At 40.8% G+C, this 18,313-nt stretch overlaps 1 long non-coding RNA gene across 1 annotated transcript; it reads left to right on the top strand.

The window, feature by feature from the left end:
- The first annotated feature begins 9,725 nt into the window (after positions 1-9,725).
- LOC308298429 lies at positions 9,726-15,076 on the top strand. Its single transcript, XR_013962713.1, has 4 exons — positions 9,726-9,865; positions 10,635-10,703; positions 13,869-13,937; positions 14,707-15,076. It is a non-coding gene; the product is annotated as an uncharacterized lncRNA (long non-coding RNA).
- The last annotated feature ends 3,237 nt before the right edge of the window (positions 15,077-18,313 follow it).

The following is an 18,313-nucleotide window of genomic DNA, read 5'->3' as shown; positions in this document are numbered from 1 at the left end:
CTACTTCTATGGAGAGAAGGTAAAACATCTCAATTATTTAACCCAGGGGTCTTCAATGTTTTCAGGCCAAGGACCCCTTAGTTCAGAGAGAGATGAAGCAGGGACCCCCACAACCTTTTCATAGATTCCATATCGTTTCATTGTTTGACAGCACAATCGTCAGTGTATTTTGGATTCATGTCAAATAGTGTTTTCAGATATTTAACCACTTGAACTGTCAATACTTAATAAAGTTGACGTTTCACTATGTACTTAGTCTGCTCTTTTTCCTCTCTACACCTAACCTCTTTGCAAAAAAATAGCCGATCTACAATCTCACAACGCCTCGCAGCATGAGGCGTTGTGAGCTTGTAGATTTATTGTGAGCTTGTAGATATTGTTATCTATTGTTATTGTTATTGCTATTGTTGGCTAAAGTTCTCAGAATAAGGACACTAGGGTTCAAGTGGTTAATATAAAAAAGAATAAAACGTTTCTATCACACAAAGATTTGGAGGACCCCCTATAGTAACTCTGATTTAACCTACAACTGTAACAAACATCCATTCTGGAAAATAATGTGTTTTATATATTTCTATATTTCTGTTTCCAGTTAACTTTGTCCAGTTATCAGTGCTGGGACAGCACAAGGGTTTCATAACAGCCGGTGTTGGAGAAAGTGTGACCTTGCAGTGTTTCTATCAAGATAACTTCAAAAGCCTCTACTGGTACAAGCAACGTTTTGGAGACAAACCTGAGCTGTTAGCGTCCTGGACCACGTACAGGGCCGAAACTACTTTGTTTGGGACATTTAAGAACGATGCTCGTTTCTCTTCTGTGGTCCCTGAAAGAGGAAAAAATCATCTCCAGATATTGGATGTGCAAATGTCAGACTCTGCAGTGTATTACTGTGGGTTAGCAGAGTATTCTGAAATGCAGTTCCAAGAAGGAATCATGCTCCATGTCAAAGGTTCCTCGTCCAGCATCCAAGCCATCGTCCAGCAGCCTACAGAGAAGTCAGTCCAGTCTGGAGACTCTCTGAACTGTACCGTCCTCACTGCTGGTACCGGTTATGCTGTGGCTTCATGTGGGGAGATGACTCATTCTGAGGAAGATGAGTATCACAACCAGATGAGGATCCTGGTGTTTCTCTCCATCGGCAGAACTGGAGTTGTTCTCTGCATCGTCCTCATCTTGACCATCGTCTACATGGCCAAAAAATACTCCTCCTCACGGCGTTATCCATTATCTACATGAACAAATAATTGATTTGACAACGTGACAAAGTTGTGGACAAATAACACACCAGTATGATTTCTCTTTTACGCTTGTTTAGCTTATTGAATATTCTTTTTACATTACTTCATTTCAATTGAATCTTAATGATTTCCATTGATCCAATGATTCCATTTGCATTCAAAATTGCTTTACTTTTTCATCTGGCTTCATGAACAAAATATATATATGCTAATAATATCCTATTCAAGAATTGTTTATATTATCTTTATTTTACTACCTTATACCTTAACTATATTTCTTATTAATCAAAACGTTCCAATTAAACATCATCTGTATAAGTCATATTCATGATGTGAAATTTTCAAAGACAAGCGGCAGACCCAGACAGCAAGTTATAAGGTGTTATGAACGCAAGGAGAATGTTTCTCGTATCAGGCGTCAGTATTCTGTCTAGGGCATTGACTATAGCCTCAGTATAGCATTATTGGGCCCTTAATCTCAGTTGATGGAAGCAGGGGCGTCACAAGGGGGGGGAAGTGGAACTGAGTTATATAGGGCCCAAGGTGAAGGGGCCTTAATTATTTTTGCTGTGCTGCGAGCTTGTAGATCTGCTATTTAAAAAAAAAAAAATCTCTTCTGGGGGGGTCCCTCGAACTGAATATTTTGAGATGGGGGGTCTGTGGCCAAATACATATAATTTTGGGGGTCCTTCAGATGAAAATGTTTGAGCACGTTAGCTAAGCTGTGCCAGCCATAAAACAGTGTTACAGTAGCTGACTGACAAACTCTATTTCACCTGAAGTTGCCTGACAGCTGCACCCACACGACTGACACAGCCCTGGCTAGGCAACCTGGCCTGTCTGCTACCGGAGATCTGCGCTATGTGCTCCAAGGAGTGCACTTTTCTAAAAGTGCACTCTTTCTGTACACTTTTTTTTCTGTTTTAAAATGGAATTCAGACAGTGGTGGGGGATTGGACTGAAACCTTACCCGATGTGGAGTCAGACAAGTCATAGATGACTGCAATCTAAGATGAGAGCCATGTCAATATAAGACCCTGCACTATGAACTACTGTATCAACATCAGCAATGTTATTATTTACTGACAGAGATGATGGCATTTGAGCTGTGTGTGGTCACAGACAGCTGTGAGTGAACAGAGAGTACAGGAGGGGCCTGAGCATGCATGCAGCTCTGGGGAGCTCCTGTGATAAGAATCACATATTTTGTCTGTACGGTTTAGCTTTTGACTTTGTGTTACCTGCCCTTTGGCCTCCTGGGTCTTAATATATTTAGCTCGGAAAAGGCATTCTACTCATAATATGTATTGCTGCAATTCATATTCTTATCATTAATATATGCTACTAAAAGTATAGAATGTCTTGCACTGTATGTGAGGGCCTATTGTTGTTATGCCTTGACACTATGCATTAATAAAAACAATTCTATCCTTAATGTATTTGACAAAGGTTAGGTAAAAGAAAGAAAGTAAAGAGTTATGGGGGGCTGGGTGAAAAATTGTTTCCTTTTTAGATGGTACTGCAGTCAGGCACGCACTGCCTAACCACACACAGACCCCCCCCCCCCCCCCGTATTGTCACACTGTACCTGGAAGTCATGTGATTCAGTGCTGGTGTAATCTGTATGCATGCATCATCACATACACACTGTGGGGGAGTTGCAGAGTAGGTCCCTGCACAACTGTAATAATAATAATACAAAAAATACTAAAATGATCTCGCTCCTACTGCATGGTTGATCATACCTCATTCCAAGTACAATGTGGCCTGCATGGGTCACTAATAGATTTGTTGTAAATATCTCATGACATCATAGCAAGAGAAGGCAACCACTTTGGCCAATCACACACAGCCACACAGCTCTTAAGATGTGGTCTACGTCCGTAAACTGTTTCCACTCAAGAGACAAACTTGAAGACGATGGCAGCATCAACCATAGTCCTGCATCTGATGTGTCTACTTCTATGGAGAGAAGGTAAAAGAACACAATTATTTAACCCAGGGGTCTTCAATGTTTTCAGGCCAAGGACCCCTTAGTTGAGAGAGAGATGAAGCAGGGACCCCCACAACCTTTTCATAGATTCCATATAGTTTCATTGTTTGACAGCACAATCATCAGTGTACTTTGGATTCATGTCAATTAGTGTTTTCAGATATTTAACCACTTGAACTGTCAATACTTTTCACTATGTACTTAGTCTGCTCTTTTTCCCCTCTACACCTAACTTCTTTGCCAAAAATAGCCGATCTACAAGCGAGGCGTTCTGCGAGGCGTTGTGAGCTTGTAGATCTATTGTTATCTATTGTTATTAGGGGTGTAACGATACATTTTAATAGCGATTCGATACATATCACGATACATGGCTGACGATACGATACATGGACGATATTGGTTCATTCATGGTGATACGATACGATTCGATTCAAGGATTTAAAATCGATATAGTAACTATTTAGCAAAGACATTAAATCTGTGTGAAAGGTGTGGATAGTGCGGGTTTTTAAGGGAAACTTTATTGTTATGGATATAAATAAGTAAACACAGTGATTATCTGCCAAATACATGGTCATTGTATATTGACAAACCTGCACCTTGACATGAACCCAGAGATTACACACATTTATCGATAGTCCAGAGTAGCTATATGGAAAGGAAAAGTAATTAAACCCCTCCTTTAAATGTTTTCTTCTTAAAAATGCTAAATACAATGCACAAGTAGGTAGTATCGATACAATCGATTCTTTGCACTGCCGATTCGATACGATACAAAATAAAACGATACGATTCGATTTTAGCTGTTTTCATTTCGATTTACTTCAATATTTTCAGTTAAAAACGATATTTCGATACAGTTACTATATCGTTACACCCCTAATTGTTATTGATATTGTTGGCTAAAGTTCTCAGAATAAGGACACTAGGGTTCAAGTGGTTCTCTCATTGAATTTGAATTTCAAAATTGTATTAGATGAATATCACTCATAAGCGGAGAAAATACCCACACTTTTAGACAGACTGTGGATAATTTCACAGGTTATAAATGACAGGCAGCTAATACAAGTTTAAAATACAAATGAACAGCCTTTGAAAAACCTCTTAGGTCTCGGTCTTGGCCTTAAGCTCTAGAGGCAAATAAGGTAAAATCTGTAGCTCTTCTTATTTTGGAAAAGATAAGTATCCACAGGCTTCCCCTCTGCTCCAAAGGCTCACCATGGTCACCTTGTCCTTTGGTTTCCTCTCCCCCACAGACAGATCCACTGTGGGTAGACAGCTTTACTATGGGTAAACAGGACACCCCCACATAGAGTGCCTGATTAATTGTGGACCTGGGGTGTCCCTGTCCTGATCTCGGTCCTGGCACTTGTCTATTGCTTTCCCTTTTAACTGGATCTTATGTTATGTTTGCCAGACCCATGAAATGGGTAGGCCTACATAAGCAAATGTCGGTCCGGGTTTTCTATATAAAGGGTATATATGATGATGACATGATGATGACATGCCTACAAAAGGCATGATGTCATAAATGATGATGACAGACAGGGGGTCTGGCACAACCAGGTTGACCTGGTCTAGTTACTATATACCATCTATTGTGATGTAGACATGACATCATGTACATGATTGATCTAAATGGTTTATATTGATGATGTATATTGTGAATGTTAACCTAGTGATTGGGAATGTTAACTTGTCGATGCTCATAAATTAGCCAAATTCAACACTAGCAGTTTAGTATTCACAATCACCAAGTCAGCATTTATCAGCATCGACAAGTTAGCATTCCCAATCACTAGGTTAACATTCACAATATACATCATCAATATAAACCATTATGGTTTATTATATTCAATCATGTACATGATGTCAAGTCTACATCACAATAGATGGTATATAGTAAACATAACATAAGATCCAGTCAAAAGGGAAAGAAATAGACAAGTGCCAGGACCGAGATCAGGACAGGGAGCTATTGATTGACACACACACACACACACACACACGCACACGCACACGCACACGCACACGCACACACACACACACACACACACACACACACACACACAATGTGTAATAATAATAAATAATAAATAATAAAGTAATAATAAAGATATTATTTAATATCTTCAATTTAAAAGGGAAAAGCATTTATGATTGCCAGACCCATGAAATGGGTAGGCCTACATAAGCAAATGTCGGTCTGTCCGGGTTTTCTATATAAAGGGTATGATGATGACATGATGATGACATGCCTACAAAAGGCATGATGTCATAAATGATGATGACAGACAGGGGGTCTGGCACAACCAGGTTGACCTGGTCTAGTTATTTAAAGAAAAGGCTTGAAGATCGAAGTCCACAATATATCATACTCCCTAAATATTTTTGCACTGCTCACTTCGCACGCGTGCGATTTTATTTTATTTTTTAACACAAGGCCCCGGAAGTCAACCTCCATTACGCTGCTGTCAACATGAAGAGACAAACAAGGCCGGGGATTGACAACATGGAGAATGAGACTGTGTACTCCGGTGTTAGACCATCACAATAGTGTCCATTACATTAGCTGCCATCTACTCTGTGGGGCTCAGCACCCAGACTGTATGACTGGGTTCACATATCATGATACAGGTGAAGGTGATGGTATTCCTTCTGGGCATTGCTGCCTGACGCACCCCGCAGGTGTGCTGTGTGACACGTACCTTACTGAACACCTCTGTGGGTCTATGCGGGACCGGGTCATCAGCTGGCGACCACCAGTCACACCACGGCCGATGCATACTCCACTTTTAGCTGAATTTATTTCGGTTCAGCTCTGTCCAAACAACAATATGACGTCATTCAGAGGTTCGGGTACCGTCATTAATTCGACAATTCGGTGCTGCAGAGATTTTGTGACTCCCCGAACCAAACCGAAATAAATGTGTCTCTAAAAGTGGAGTATGCATTGGCCCTTAGCCACAGCCAAAAGCTGCTTTTCTCCTCCTCCCCGGCCAGCTCTTTCATGGCTCTCCAATGCCCCTCTCCTGTGCATCCCATGTCGAGGAGTAGGCGAGCAGTTGAGGAACCTGCATGCATGCATGGCTCACTTCAGCTTGTTGGCAGCCCCCTGGCCCCTTCCCACGGGACAGCAAGTTTGACCTGGCTAGATTCTGTTTCTGTAAAAAGTTGCCCGTTCCCTATATATACAGTTTACAGATTTAAAGCTCAACATAGTCCTATCTGAAGTGTTCTGTTCTCACTTGATTGTGTGTGTGTGTGTGTGTGTGTGTGTGTGGTCACAGTTTTTTAGTTTCCTTTGGTGGCAAACTAAAGTGCAGCGAGGACAGGAAGATTGTGGTCTGCAACTGCAGGAGCACAGCAGCATCCATTCCTGCATAGAGACAAAAGGTTCTAGTCTAGATGAAATGTAAACTTCTCACATTACTGAGGTTGATTTATCTTGGTAAACATGGCAGGCACACTGAAACATCATGGCCATTACCTACATGTAGTAGCTGGTCCATTTCTAAATATTTATGTCAGACATTGAATATCCATTCAGGTAAAAAGCTGTAAGTGTTGCTGCACTGTGATCTATCACTGGCCTCACTGCCATTTTTTGAATTCCCTCTATTGCTAATGTACCCAATACCGCACAGCAAGTTGTTGCCTTGCTTCTTTTGACAGCATGGCTGTACGTTTCACTTGCTGTAAGCAAGTTTACTTTCATTTTCTTAGAACTTATCCCTGACAGTAGAGTCAACCACCCCACTCCTCCTCCTCGTTTCAGTCTGTTATCAGGTTATCTTTTAGGAATCACATGAGAGAGAAAGACCATCTTTACATGCTGTCTACGGTGGTGACGGACGGGTGCTCTCATATGAATGAAAATAGAGAACAATTAATCATAAATACGCTCAATTCATGAGTGCAAATATATCACATCATTCAACACTGATTTGTTATATTGCATGAGGCTTGAAAAGGATTAGGTTGAAGTGCTCGGATGGCCCAGTCGTAGTGTCATAGGGAATGAATGCCCCGCCCTTTAATGCAAACCCCATTATACCTGTTGTCATAGGACCCGTTTTGACCATCTGTTTGCTTGTGTACATTTATGCCCATATATGGAGACATCTGTCTGTCTGCGTCCATTTTATGCTCATATATGGAGATCCCTGTATTTGCCTGACGGGCGGCCGAGCATCTAGTCGAGGACCGGCCGACTCGGGAACGATGTAAGAATGCCCCATCCATCTGTTTGCCTGTGTCCATTTATGCCCATATATGGAGATATATTTCTGTCTGCGTCCATTTTATGCCTATATATGGATATCTCTGTATCCGTCTGTCTAAGGACCCTGCAATAATACGCAGCCTGCTTGCTTTGCCACCCGTGGGGAATGATGCCCCTCCGGTTGTTAGGCAATACCCATCATACCCGTTGTTCGGTTATAGCGGACATCAGCGCATATGGAGAATCCAAACCTTTCGCGCCGGTTCCGGAAAATCGCGTATTGGGTGGGGTCGAGGCCGGGCACTGCACTCCCAGCTGCGGCGGGGAATGCGCATGCCGAATTTGAAGCCGATGGGAAGTACGGTACGTGATGTTAGAGCCTTTTATGAAGTGATGTCACAATGAGTCAGCGCTTGCGCAGATTTCCTCCGGAACAGCCTGATGTCAACAATCAGCTCCGCATAAGGAGATTCCGAACGTTTCGCGCCGTTTCGGTAAAACCGTTCATCGGGTCGGGTCGAGGCCGGCCACTGCACTCCGCGCCGTGGCGGGGAACGCGCGTGCCGAATCTGAAGCCGGTGGGACGAACGGTTCTCGAGATATGCGGATTACATACACACAGACTCACAGAGACTTCTCGCATTTATAGATAGATAAACACGTCCCATTGTTTTGAGACACTTTCATTTTCTAACTCTCATCAATGGGGCAGCATGGACTCAGGTGTATGTAATAATCTCAACATACAATGTAGAGGCAAGCTGCAGAGAATAATAAATCTAGCATCAAAAATCATAGGGAAAAAACAAAAACAATTAAGTTGTATCTACAATGAAGTGCTTGGGAAAAAAGCTGTCAAGATAATAAATGACCCCTCTCACCCACTCCATAGGGAGTTTGACTTACTTCCCTCTGGTAGACGCTATAGAACAGCTTGGGCACACCGTAGCCGTAATATTTTTAAAAATTCATTCATTCCAAATGTCATTAAGGCAATGAATGATGTCATGTCTCGTTGATCTGCCTGCTCTTTTCACATGCCACTGTTGTCCTCTGAATGGCCTTAAAGATGCTTTGTGTGTTAATGTTTGTTACTGTTATCTGTTGTTTTATTGTTGTAAATGTGAGACAAAAGACACATTTCCACATTGTGGACAATAAAATTAAACTAACTAACTAACTAACTAACTAATGTATTTTGTCATAATTAATGTTGTAATTTATTTATTGTCCTAGAATCACCCCTGTAATTCCTCCTTAACATTCAGTGTTTTTGTATTCACAATTCTCACAGTCATCCAGCAGATGACACTGTTTCATTCCATAATATTAAAGGAAATGGCTTTCATGTTGTAGAGCTGTTATTGAGGCTTTCTGCATGTTAAATAACATAAACAAATGTAAATTTTTGTTTTTGAATGAATAGGAAAAAATATAAATTCAACACATCAAAACAAGTCGTGTGCAGTCGGCTGCTCATTATGTTAATGAAACATGTTAATGTTCATTGTATTTATACAAACAGAGATTGTTTCAGGAGTGCCATGCATGTTGGATTGCATGGCACTCATGAAACAATCTAACAGCAACAACAACAACAACAACAACAACAATAATAATATCCCTGAATGGGCCTGTCAACCCAGGCTCAGGGGATCAAAGGTCAAGGGAACAGAAATATGGGCAAACTGAGACCCACTCCACGTAGGCCTACTGTTCCAGAGCCTGACTCTGAATTTCTGAAGCTGAAAAAAGAACCCATGATACACATGGCCTACATACAGCATATGATTTCACCTCCTTATTGAAGTGCCCTTAAACTGGATTGCTTCAGGCAGCTGATTTCACTTGCCTTAAAATGTAAGGGAAGTTAAATACTTCCTTAAAACCTTATCATCTGTTATCTCTGTTGTTGTCTGGTTGCAATGCTGCACATGGTCCCTGGGCAGCATAGCTGAATGGTTAGGGAGGCCGCCTAGGGAATCAGAGCCCCTGGTTGTCCCAAGTTAGATTCCAGGCCAGGGTAACAATTTCGATGTGTGTCCCTGAACAAGACTCTTGACCCCTAATTGCTCATGCACTCCTTGTGGGCATGCAGCAAATCAGCTGGGTTGGGCTGAAAATACTGAATTTCCCTCGTGGGAGGACATATTTCCTCCCACTCTTCCCAGCTGGTTACAGACCCGCCTACTCTCTGAGCTGACTGCTTCGCTGAAATCAAGCTGAGTACAGTCAGTCAGTCAGTCACAGATTCACAGTAACTTTGAACTTGTGCACACGGAGGTCTGTTTGGATTTGAATTAGATTTTGCCTTGACTATTTGTCGCTGTCGGTAGGCTATTTGAACCTTTATTGATCCTGTGAAAATGCAGTTTTCAAGGGTAATTGAAGCAGTAAAGTACAGTAAAGGTAAGATCATCTCTTTAATTTATAGCCTGTATCAGGGTGTTTTTAGATTGTTATTCACGTTGAGGGTTGCGTCAGAAGCAATAAATCATGCAAAGAATCCCAGTTTGTAGAAAACACCCCAAAATGTTTTTTTGCTATTGATTACTCACTCCATGGAGACTTGAGTTCAATAATATTTGTAGTCTTTTGTCGCATTCCTAAGGAAAAAAAAAAAAAAAAAAAATATATATATATATATATATATATATATATATATATATATTTTAGATCATCTCTTTAATTGTTCTCAGTTTTTTATATATATATATATATATATATATATATATATATATATATATATATATATATAAGTGTGGCGGAGAGAGTCGCAGCCCCAGCCTGAAGCTTCAAAACTCTAGTATCTGCTCTCATGCCATAGGGATGTGTCTTTGTTGTGATGGTTAAGATATTGGACATACATGCGGGAGACCCGGGTTCAAAGCTGGGTTGGGAGGTTCGGATCACCTCTGTTATATATAAAGTGTTTCTTTATAGTGACAATATAGGCCTACAAGTTCACAAGGCATCACATCACTTCTCAATTATATGATTAATTGAAAAGGAAAATGGTAGAATAATCGCTAGCTAATAAAGTAATAGATAGGGCCTTGCTGTTGCTGTTTAAAGTATGTCTAGAGATGATGATGTGAAATCATCAAAACATCAAAATATAAATATATTTAATGCAACAGATCTGTGGTCTAATCAACATTTATACTGTATGTTGCAGAGGATGGAGAGAACCTGTACTTCTTTCCACTGAGGAGGAATCACAGTAATGGAAAGATCCCTCCAGAAAGTGAGTTCAGTCAAACTTTATTCATGAAATGGAAATACAAGTGTGACTATTATATTTGATCTTGGGGTTTAGGCTCTGCTATACATTACTCCCTGAGTCACGCTACTCTGAAGCGCATAGCCTCGTCCTCTGCACAGACAAAACTCTGATGCACGACACGTTGTTTTTAGATTGTTATTCACGTTGAGGGTTGCGTCAGAAGCATAAATCATGCAAAGAATCCTAGTTTGTAGAAAACACCCCAAAATGATTTTTTGCTATTGATTACTCACTCCATGGAGACTTGAGTTCAATAATATTTGTAGTCTTTTGTCGCATTCCTAAGGAAAAAAAAAAAAAAAAAAAAATATATATATATATATATACATATATATACATATACATATATATACATATATATACATATACATATACATATACATATACATATACATATAGATAGATAGATAGATAGATAGATACCTTTATTATCCCAAGGGGGAACATTTGTTGCCCAGAGGCAGCACAGCAGTATAAGGTTATTTACAAAGTTACAGAGAAGTATGAAAAAGATAAAAAGAAAAAACAAGAACAGAGTACAGAGTACAGTAAGTACAGTAAGAGCAAGGTACAACAGGAAAGGGAACAAATAATATATATACATAAAGTGTCTTAAAGCACGACTATCAAAAAATAATACAGTGCCCAAATCAAAGTAACCATACAGTCAATGCTAGTTAGTGCAACAAGTATCTCTACATCAAGTCAAACACAGCAGAAATACTAAAAGAAAATTACTAACACAACCTAATAGTGCAGTGTCCAAAGGTCAGAGCGATAAAAACAACTAGCAAAAAAGAATACAAAATAAACAAGAAAGGGTGATGCGGCAAGACGGACAAAAACACACCCTCCCTGGAAGGTCCTTAGAGGTCAAAGTCAGTGCAGATATAGTTCCAGTAAGGAAAAAAAGGCTACCGTCGTCCTACGTTAGGAAGGTAGTCCTTGTCAATCGACAAAGACTTTCCTAGTCTCTCGCATCTCCGCCCTGGGTAGACAAAACGGTAATTTCCTCTCTTACTCCAGTAACTGAAGATCTCAAGATGGAGGGGGTGGGAGGAGTTGTTCAAGATGGAGTCCAACTTCCTAGCCGTTCGCACCTTGGCAACTTCCTCCACCCCCTGCAGAGAGGACCCAACAACAGAGCCCGCTTTCCTCACCAGTCTATTTAGGTTAAAGGTGTCGCCCGCTCTGTTGTTGCCACCCCAGCAGGTTATTCCAAAAAAGAGGACACTTGCCATGACAGACTGGTAGAACATCTGTAGCATCCTATTGCACACGCCAAACGATCTCAGTCTTCTCAGGAAGAACAACCTGCTTTTCCCCTTGCTGTGAATCGCCTCCGCGTTGTTCGACCAGTCCAGTGAACTGTTCAGGTGCACTCCTAGGAATTTGTAGTTGTCCACAAACTCCACCACCTCTCCATTAATGGTGCTTGGCACCGGGGGGACTCTCTTGGAAGTGCGGAAGTCCACCACCATCTCCTTGGTCTTGCTCGCGTTGAGCCTGAGGTGGTTGGCCTCACTCCACTGCACAAAGTCCTTAACCACACCATCGTGCTCAGCCGTGTTGTCACCCGAGATCTGGCTGACCACCACAGTGTCGTCTGAGAACTTCTGCAGGTGACAGGTCTTGGAGTTGAAGCGGAAGTCCGATGTATAGAGAGTGAACAGGAAAGGTGAGAGCACAGTGCCCTGGGGGGCACCCGTATTGCTCACCAGCACATCAGACCGACAACTCTGCAGCCTCACGTACTGTGGTCTGCCTGAAAGGTAGTCTGTGATCCATGCCACCAAGCCCTTGTCCACCCCCATCAGCGCAAGCTTCTCTGCCAGCAGAGGAGGTTGGATAGTGTTGAAAGCACTGGAGAAGTCAAAAAACATGATTCTGACCGTGCAGCCCAGATCTTCCAAGTGGGTGAATGCCTTGTGGAGCATGTAGGTGATGGCGTCGTCAACCCCAATGTCAGCCTGGTAGGCAAACTGAAGGGGGTCCAGGTGATCACTGACCGCCGGTCTCAATTGGTTCAGTACCAGCCGTTCAAAGGCCTTCATGACTTGTGATGTCAGGGCAACTGGTCTGTAATCATTGAGGACCGACATTGAGGACATATACATATACATATATATATATATATATATATATATATATATATATATATATATATATATATATATATATATATATATTAGATCATCTCTTTAATTGTTCTCAGTTTTATATATATATATATATATATATATATATATATATAAGTGTGGCGGAGAGAGTCGCAGCCCGAGCCTGAAGCCTCAAAACTCTAGTATCTGCTCTCATATGATGCCATAGGGATGTGTCTTTGGCGTGATGGTTAAGATATTGGACATACATGCGGGAGACCTGGGTTCAAAGCTGGGTTGGGAAGTTCGGATCATCTCTGTTATCAAACATATAATTTTCCGAATGTCTGTCTGAGTGAGTGTCTGTCTGAAACAGCGTTTCTCCTCAGTGGCTGGAGCAATTGATCTGAAATCGCATCACCATTAGCATATGAACACACCTGACATAACTGTGAAGCCCGTTTGTCACTTTCGCAAATCGTATGCTGTATATTAGCATTTTTATGGTGTATCTACTATCTATTCTGCATCTAGCATGAGGCATATCTATTCTGCATCTAGCATGAGGCAACATGTTTAACCAACTGTGGGTGTGGGTGCGTGTGCGGGCGGGCGGGTATTTCTTACATTGATGCTCCTACACATTATCATGCAAGCACCAGTTAAAGTTACTTTCCATCCCTCATACTGTGTGCACAGTGCACATCCCATAACCCACACACTGCACATCATTTCGGAGCTCATATCTTTGAACGGGTAAGGGCTAGTATATAAAGTGTTTCTTTATAGTGACAATATAGGCCTACAAGTTCACAAGGCATCACATCACTTCTCAATTATTTGATTAATTGAAAAGGAAAATGGTAGAATAATCGCTAGCTAATAAAGTAATAGATAGGGCCTAGTTGCTGTTGCTGTTTAAAGTATGTCTAGAGATGATGATGTGAAATCATCAAAACATCAAAATATAAATATATTTAATGCAACAGATCTGTGGTCTAATCAACATTTATACTGTATGTTGCAGAGGATGGAGAGAACCTGTACTTCTTTCCACTGAGGAGGAATCACAGTAATGGAAAGATCCCTCCAGAAAGTGAGTTCAGTCAAACATTATTCATGAAATGGAAATACAAGTGTGACTATTATATTTGATCTTGGGGTTTAGGCTCTGCTATACATTACTCCCTGAGTCCTAAGTAAAAACCAAGTATTGGGAACAGCAAATTTGATGTGCGGACTTTTTCTTTCTTTTATACATTACTCCCTGCCCAGCACATCAGCAGACAATTATAGCACATACAAAACATCATTCATGTTGTGATCTTGATGCTACTGCTAGTAGTTATGGAGATGCATTCAGTTTCATGACAACTTTAATAAAAAAAGGGCATCCACTTAAATAAGACAATGTTGAGGGTGTATGAACATTTAAACACAACAGGTCTCTCTCTCTCTCTCTCTCTCTCTCTCTCTCTCTCTCTCTCTCTCTCTATATATATATATATATATATATATATATATATATATATATATATATATATATATATATAGCACAGTTGATGGCTATTAAAACATTGCAGATCTACAAGCTCATTTTGAACTATTAGCTATTTTTTAACTCATGACAGGTCAGCGGTAAAATACATTTCATTTTCGGGGTCCTTGTTATGAAAAGGTTTTGAGCACCACTGATAACATACGTTTTTCACTTTGTCCCATGATTTTGTAATCCAAGTGTCAATACACACACATAAAAACCCGAGTTTAGTGTCTGGCTACGTGACTAAATGTAACTGTGTTCCTAGTGTCTACACTATATACCGTATGTGGACTGTTTGACTGAGGTGTGTGTTGTGTTGCAGTGTGAAGAAGAGACCACAGATGAAGACTCTACAGGACGCAGAGGATGGATCCAATCAACCAATCTGTTCACCTGGATGTTGCAACAGGTGTCGCCAGGACGCTGGTCTAGGCCCCTATCCCCCCCCAAAAAACAACAACAAATTAACATTCTTAAATATGTGTATTGCACTGGTTTTAATTGCTGGTGACACTGGTGGCATTTTGAGGGACGACTAGAATAAGGAAATAGTAAATTATATATTTTATTACACACCATTCAATGTTTAATGCAACCAGCATGTGATGTTGGCTGTATTATACAACAATCCCTCTATAGATGTGGGAAAAGCTCTGTTTGCGTGAGAGTATATTTCACTAAATGCAACAATGATTAAGATACACATCAGCACTCAGAAACATTGCTATTCAGAGGATTGACTTCCATTATTCTAATGGCAGTGTTTCATGTTTCTAAGTGTGTGTGTGTGTGTGTGGGGGTGGGGGGGGGGGGGGGTTGTCCGACCACCTAAACCTAACCTTAACCCTAACCCGATTAATCGATTTTAATCAAAATCGTTTTTTTTTCCTTTGGACGATTTAAAAAATAAGAAATCGTAAAACCGATTTTCACTTTAATTAGGATAATTCTTACTCATTGGAGCCTTGCACAGGGGCAAAAAGTGCACAGCCCGGTCCTCCTAAAGCAGGACGACATGGTCCGACACCATATTAATACTACGTTATCTCTGATGTGTAATTTCTTTGATGCACGTGCAGCGTCAGACTGGGCATGCAGGGCACACCACATTAGATTTTGCTATTTGGCTATATAAAAAAATAAAAAAATAAAACAATAATTAAAAAAAATCATGTCCTTGCATTTTTTAAATGAAAACAACATAGTTGAAACAATGTATTATTCTTTTACCAAACAATCGAAATCGGAATAGAAAATCGGCTTTTCTGAGAAATAAATCAAGATTTTATTTTTAGGCCACATCGAACAACCCTAACCCTAACCTCAGTAAAACTAATGCTGGTGAAATGCTAACCTGCTGACGCTGATGAATGCTAACCTGATGAAAGCTCAGTCCTCGTTTCTAAGTGGGGGGAGTTTTGGAATGGAAACCCACCCCCCTCTCTGTTCGCCCATCAAACGCATAAGTGAAAAGTAACTATACAACATGTATTGTATGTTTAAGTATTTCATAAACATAATGCTTTATTAATTCTATTCCCTCAAAATGCCAACAGAAACTATTTGCCTGCCTGCCTGCCTGCCTGCCTGCCTGCCTGCCTGTCTGCCAGCCAGCCAGCCTGCCTGCATGCCTGTCTCTGCCTGCCTGCCTGCATGCCTGTCTCTGCCTATCTGCATGCGTGCCTATTCTGCCTGTCTGCCTGCATGGCCTGTCTGTGGACATTCCAATGGTCTTAAACATGTTTGTTGGAAAGGCAGGACAAAGCCAATTGATTGCTGGTCACCTGTCTCTCATCTGCACTACTGGCCTCCTGTTGATCGGAAGGTGCCAGTAATGTAGAGGAGAGGAGTGTTTTCTCCTGTTTTTGAAGCGGTGAAAACCGCTTCCAATGAATGGCTTTGTGTGTATCACGCCCATATATGGTCAATTCAGGCCAGAATGAACAGGCTTTTTCAAAAACAGAATGTCTGTTTAATTACCATATATGGTGATCTCAGTCCAGAATTAACAGGGTTTTTCAAAAACACAATGTATCACCGGCAACTCACACTCATATGTTCTGGTCCTGTCCCAGACTGGTACACTTTTGGACTGAAGTCTTTGGAGTGCTATCTGAGGTATTCTCGGTTCATTTGGAGCCCTCTCCCCATATTGCCATTTTTGGAGTACCGACGGACTTCCAAATCCTGACCACAAAGAAATTGAACATATTGGCATTTGCCACCTTAATAGCAAGACGTAGAACACTGCTGGGGTGGAAATCACCAATCCCCCCCTCAGTCGCTATGTGGCTCAAAGATATGATGAGTTTCCTAAAATTGGAAAAAATCAAATTTTCACTTAGAGGCTCAGTTGAAAACATTTTCTCCTATTGGCAACCGTTTATTAACTATTTCGAGAACCTGGAGGCACTCCCAACAGATCAGCCTATACCTTAGACACGCTCATTGGTTTGCTCAGTATATGTTTGATCAAATATAAGAAATATACATTGTGCAGGGACAGGATCTGTAAATGTTCCGCCAACATAATACCTGTCTAAAACTTGATGAGGATATGTGTGTATCGAACAGTTCAACCCACTGATGACTTTACTGTGAATTTTTCTTTTTTTTTCTCTTTTTGTTTTTGTTTTTTCTATTCACCTTAAATGTTCTGTGGACTGATAGGACAATGACGACAATGGGGGGGAGGGATGGGTTGGGGAGAAAAAAGAAAAAAGAAATGTCTTGATTATACTGTAATGATGTAAACCCATTGTTTATTTGACATTGACATGAATAAAGATATTCTTAAAAAAAAAAACACAATGTATGTTACCTTATGTCCATATATGGTCACTCCAGGCCAGAATGAACAGGTTTTTCCTGTCCCACAGAATGTCCGTTTAATTACCATATATGGTGAATTCAGTCCAGAATGAACAGGGTTTTTCAAAAACACAATGTATGTTACCTTATGTCCATATATGGTCACTCAGTCCAGAATGAATAGGCTTTTTCAAAAAGCAAAATGTGTGTCCCATGTCCATATATGGTCATTTCAGTTCAGAATGAATAGGCTTTATATGTCCTGTACATCTAGAATATGTGTGCTGTGTCCCTCCTGGTCAGATGAATGGATACTTTCATCTGACCAGATGAATCTTATTTTAATGTATTTTTAATGTATTTTTTTTAAACCCATTATACCAACCGGCTCTCCAGACAATATCCACAATAGACCAGTGGTCCTCAACCTTTTCAGGCCGCAACCCCAAAAGTAGTCATATTTTAACTGGGGACCCCCCACCCTGATGAGCACTAAGAGTTGAGGCATTACATTTTGTATAACATGTATTATGTATTGTGAAAATAGCCGATCTAGATCAGCTATTTTCACAATTTCTGCCTGTAATATTTGACAATTTGGCCAATGTTTAATTTGTCATTTTAGAGGTATTAAACATTCTTTAAATTGTCACTTCAGATGTTATGCTGGTTTGTTTACTGTTGAGGGAGAAAAAAATGTTGCACATTAAGTTAATCAACTGGGGACCCCCCCGAATTATTTGGGGACCCCCTGGGGGTTCTGACCCACAAATAAGCTCTCTAATTGCAAATCCGCCCGTGGTGGTGCTTTAACAGCCTGTAACAAAGACCTGGGTATAGGTCAGCCTGGCGGGGATCTGTGTGCACCTATTTCTCCTCAAAGACAAACCAAGCATTGGTAGAAAAAGCAAGCCGTAATTAAACGAGCCTTCCCTACTGATTGAGAGCTTTGATTGGAGTATAGCAGTCATGTGACATAATGACCAGCAGATATGTTAATGAGTTATGAGAACAGAGCTGACTGACTTCTGAATACAGCTGAGCGGCGACTTGACTCCCATGTCCTTCATAAACTAACACTGATGCTTCATTTGTTGTCTCCACCAGCCGAAGGCTGA

Source organism: Nannobrachium achirus (assembly GCF_963921795.1).
Source record: "Nannobrachium achirus genome assembly, chromosome: 14".
In the NCBI taxonomy this organism is placed as follows: Eukaryota; Metazoa; Chordata; class Actinopteri; order Myctophiformes; family Myctophidae; genus Nannobrachium; species Nannobrachium achirus.
Note: the sequence above shows the minus strand (reverse complement) of the source record. Positions and strands in the feature narration are given on the sequence as shown.